The following is a 4,970-nucleotide window of genomic DNA, read 5'->3' on the forward strand; positions in this document are numbered from 1 at the left end:
CAGCCCAGTAGTCTGAATCCCTAGTCTGCAAAACCTCAAAATATAATAAAATAGATTGTTGTTTTAAGCCACTAAATTTTGGAGCCATTTGCTACATAGCAATAGATAACCGGAACACCCCTCCACTTCAGCCTACCTGATACACTGTACTAACAAATGTCCCTAAGTTTCTTTCTTTTTTTAATAAATAGCTTCATGGAGGGATTATTGGCATACAATAGAGAAACTACATCCATTTTTAAATAATTTTTTTAGTTGTAGATGGACACAATACCTTTATCTTTATTTTGTTTGTTTTATGTGGAGCTGAGGATGGAACCAAGTGCCTCATATGTGCTAGGCAAGCACTCTACCACTGAGCTACAACCTCAGCCCCCAAAACTACATACATTTAAGGTACACAATTTGATAATAATTTTTTTGTTTCATTTTGTTTTGTTTGTGTGTATGCTGAGAATTGAACCCAGGGATGCTCTACCATTGTGTTACACTTCCAGCCTTTTATATTTTTTATTTTGAGACAAGTTGCTCAGGCTGACCTTGAACTTGTGATCTTCTTGTCTCACCTTCCATAGTAGCTGGGATTACAGAGAAACACCATCACACTCAGTTTGATAAATCTTGATACATGGATACTCTAATGAAGCAATGACCACAACCAAAAGAATGGAAATATTCATCACCCCCAAAAGTATGAGGTCCTCCATTCCACACCTTCCTGAGCACCCACTGATCATCTTTCTGTTACATAATCCATAGTCTTTCATACAATTTGCAGTTGGGGCTGGGGGAGGTCCCACTTTCACTCAGGATAATTACATTGATGCCAAACTATACTTTTGTGTGGATCAGTAATTTATCTCTTTTTATTAGACAAAAATGAGTAATTATGAGTAATATTCCATTGTGTGGATGCCATAATTTGTTTATCCATTCACTAGTTGATGGACATTGGGTCGTTTTTAAATTTTTGTATATTATAAATAAAAAGTTGTTATTATTTATATACAAGTAAAATACCTAAGAGAGGGCTGGGGATGTGGCTCAAACGGTAGCGCCCTCGCCTGGCATATGTGCAGCTCAGGTTCAATCCTCAGCACCACATACAAACAAAGAAGTTGTGTCCACCAAGAACTAAAAAATAAATATTAAAATTCTCTCTCTCTCTTTAAAACAAAACAAAACAAAAAAAACCTAAGAGAAGAGAGGCAGGATCATAAGGTAGGTGAATGTTAACTTTCCAAGAAACTGCCAAGTGCTTTATCTTTGTTTGCTGTTGCTGCTGCTCTTTTGGTACTGGGGATTGAACCCAGGTGTGCTTTGCTGCTGAGGTACGTCCCGTTTTTATTTTATTTTATTTATTTATTTTTAAAGACAGGGTCTTTCTATGGTGCTGAGGCTAACTTTGAATTTAAGTTCCTCTTGCCCCAGCCTCTGGAATCACTGGGATTGCAGACATGTGCCACCAAGCCTGACTGGCTGATTTGTTTCGAGATGTTGGGAATGGGACTCAGATCGCCTCATATGCTAGGCAAGTGGTCTGTCACTCAGCTGTGTTCCCAGCCCCTGCCCAATGGATTTTTTTAAATAAAAATTTTAAACTTTTTTTTTTTTTTTTTTTTTTTAGTTATAGTTGGACACAATACCCTTTGTGTGTGTGTGTGTGTGTGTGTGTGTGTGTGTGTGTGTGTGGTGCTGGGGTTTGAACCCAGGGTTTTGTGCATGCAAGGCAAGCACTATACGCACTGAGCTATATCCCTAGCCCTCAATACATTTATTTTATTTCTTTATCTACTTTTATTTATTTATTTACTTATTTTTGGTACAAGGGATTGAACTTAGAGGCACTTGGCCATGAGCCCCATCCCCAGCCCTATTTTGTATGTTATTTAGAGACAGGGTCTCACTGAGTTGCTTAGTGCTTCCCTTTTGCTGAGGCTGGCTTTGAACTCGTGATCCCCCTGCCCCAGCCTCTGGAGCCACCATGCCTGGCTTATTTATTTTTATGTGGTGCAGAGGATCAAACTCAGTGCCTTGCACCAGCTAGGCAAGGGCTCTACAGCAGAGTCACCACCCCAGCCCCTGTCAAATAGTTTTGAATAGTGCACATAGGGTTTTACACTTTAAGCAGTGCATGACAATTCCGCTTTGCACATAGGCCTTCTAATTTATATTCTCAGTTTTGTTTTTTTCTTTTAGTCATTCCAGCAGATGTGTGGTAGCATCTCATTGTGTTTTAATTTGCATCTCATTAAAAATCCAAAGCTGTGGAGCTTCCTTTCCTGTGTTAATTTGCAAATCATAGCTTTTCTCTGATGAGGGTTTTGTTCAGAGCTTTTGCTTTAAAAAAAAAATGAGTTTGTTGTTGCTATTGTTTGCTTGTGATATATAATTAAGGGGTGAGGGGCAGTAGTTATGTGTAGTGCTAGGTATCAAATGCACTAAGCTAATTCTTAGCACCTATCAAATCACTGAGCTAATTCTTAGCACCTAACTAATTAAAAATTTTTTTCCAGCCTTATTGAGGTATAATTGGTAAATAAAAATTGTAGCCAGGTCCAGTGGTGCACAACCCTAATCCTCTCAGCTCAGGAGGCTGAGGCAGGAGGATTGTGAGTTCAAAGTCAGCCTCAGCAATTTGGTGAGGCCCTAAGCAACTCAGCCACATCATCTCTAAATAAAATACAAAAAAGAGCTGGGGATGTTGCTTAGTGGTAGAATGCCACTGGGTTCAATCCTGGTACAAAAAAAAAAAGTATATAGTTAGCTGGTCATGGTGGCACATGCCTATAATTCAAGAGTTTGAAGACTGAGGCAGCAGGATCTCAAGTTCAAGGCCAACCTCAGCAATTTAGCAAGACCCTATCTCAAAATAATAATAATAATAATAATAATAATAATAATAATAATAATAATAATAATAATAAAATAAAAAGGATTGGGGATGTAGCTCCGTGGTGAAGTACCTCTGGGTTCAATTCCAAGTAATTAATGAAAATAAAATTTAAATAAATAAAGGTATTATGTTATGTCCATCTACACTTAAAAAAATATTAAAAAAAAAAGAAAATAAAATTTAAGGCTGGGGATGTAGGTCAGTGGTAGAGAGCTTGCCTAGAACCCAAAGGTCCTGGGTTCAATACCCTGCACCACAAAACAAAACAATAAATAAGTAAAATTTTTACAAATGGTTGGGACGTAGCTCACTGAAAGAACACTTGCCTAGCATTCACAAAACTCTGGGTTCAATCCCAAATACTATAAAAATGTGTGTGTGTGTGTGTGTGTGTGTGTGTGTGTGTGTGTGTGAGTGTGTGTGTGTGGTAGGTAGGGTACTGGGGGTTGAACTCAGGGGCAATCTACTACTGAGCTCTGTTTTGTGTTTATTTTGAGAGAATGTCCCTAAATTGCCCAGGCTGGATTCAGGCTTTTGATTTGTGCCACCACACTCTGCTAAAACCATTTTTTTTGAAGGGGACAGAGGTACTGGGGATCCATTCCTGGGCTTTATGAATGCTAGGGAAATGCTCTACCACTGAGTTACATCTCATCCCTTAGATGTGATCTTGCTTTGACATCTCATCCCTTAGATGTGATCTTGCTTTGTGCCCAGGCTGGCCTCGAACTCTTGGGTTCAAATGATCCTCCTGCCTCAGCTTCCTGAGAAGCTGGGATTACAGATGTGTGCCACTGCACCAAGTTACAGTATGACATTTTACTTTATCTATACATTGTGAAACGATTTCCAAATCAAGCTAATGGACAAGATCCACCATTTCACATACTTAATTTTTTCCCAGTGAGAATATTTAAGACCTACTCTCAGCAAATTTCAAGCAGAGGAAGCAGTGTGAACTTTAGTCGATTGGTGATAAGGTGCAGTGGTAGAGGATTTGCCTAGCATGCACAAGGTCCTGGGTTTAATCTCCAGCACTAAGGAAAGAAAAAGTAGCTGGGTGTAGTGGCACAGACCTGTAATCCCAGCTACCGGGAAGACCAAAGTTCGAGAACAGCCTCAGCAATTTAGAAGACTCTGTTTAAACAGGAAATAAAATAAATAAATAAATAAAAACCAACCAGGAAGCCCTGTGCTGATCCCTAGCCCTGCAAGAAAAAAAAAAAAGTAAAACTTTTTGGCTCAAGGAAAGAACACTTGCCTACATATAGTCACCATGTTGTACATTAAAGCTCCAAAACTTTTTAGAAAGGTATTTATTTTTTAGTTGTAGTCGGGGACATAATACTTTTATTTTATTTATTTATTTCTTTTATGTGATGCTGAGGACCCACCCAGGGCTTCGCAAGTGCTGTACCACTGAGCCACAACCCCAGCCCTTGCCAAAACTTTTTTTTCCTGCCTAACTAGAGAGAGAGAAAAATTTTTTTTAAATATTTATTTTTTTTTTTTGTAGTTTTCATCGGGCACAACGTCTTTGTTTGTATGTGGTGCTGAGGATCGAACTCGGCCGCATGCATGCCAGGCGAGCATGCTACCGCTTGAGCCACACCCCAGCCCCTTTCCTGCCTAACTAAACAGTTATATAATAAGTGACTGTGCTCACTTAGGCAGCACATATACTAAGATTGGAACCATATAAAGGAGATTAGCATGTCCCCTGTGCAAGGATGACATGCATATTTAAAATAATAATAATATTAACTGACCAACATCTTTTCTGTCCCCACAGCCCTGACAATTATAAGTCTACTCTCTGCTTCCGTTAATTCAATTTTGGAGATCATTCAATGTTTATCTTTTTGTACCTGGCATACTTCTCTCTCTCCTCTCTCTTTCTTTTCTTTTTTCTTTCTTTCTTTTTTTTTGGTACTGGGAATTGAATTGAACCCAGAGGCCTTTAGCACTAAGCAACATCCCCAGCCCTTTTTATTTTGAGACTTACTAAGTTGCTTAGGGCCTCACTAAGTTGCATGAAACTTGTGATCCTCCTGCCTCAGCTTCCTGAGTCTCT

At 39.0% G+C, this 4,970-nt stretch overlaps 1 non-coding gene across 1 annotated transcript; it reads left to right on the forward strand.

Annotated features, from left to right (window-relative positions):
- Positions 1-4,554: 4,554 nt before the first annotated feature.
- Positions 4,555-4,661, forward strand: LOC120892060 (U6 spliceosomal RNA). Its single transcript, XR_005736731.1, has one exon. It is a non-coding gene; the product is annotated as a U6 spliceosomal RNA (small nuclear RNA).
- The last annotated feature ends 309 nt before the right edge of the window (positions 4,662-4,970 follow it).

The sequence above is a fragment of the Ictidomys tridecemlineatus genome, chromosome 2 (genome assembly GCF_052094955.1).
Source record: "Ictidomys tridecemlineatus isolate mIctTri1 chromosome 2, mIctTri1.hap1, whole genome shotgun sequence".
NCBI classification, from domain to species: domain Eukaryota; kingdom Metazoa; phylum Chordata; class Mammalia; order Rodentia; family Sciuridae; genus Ictidomys; species Ictidomys tridecemlineatus.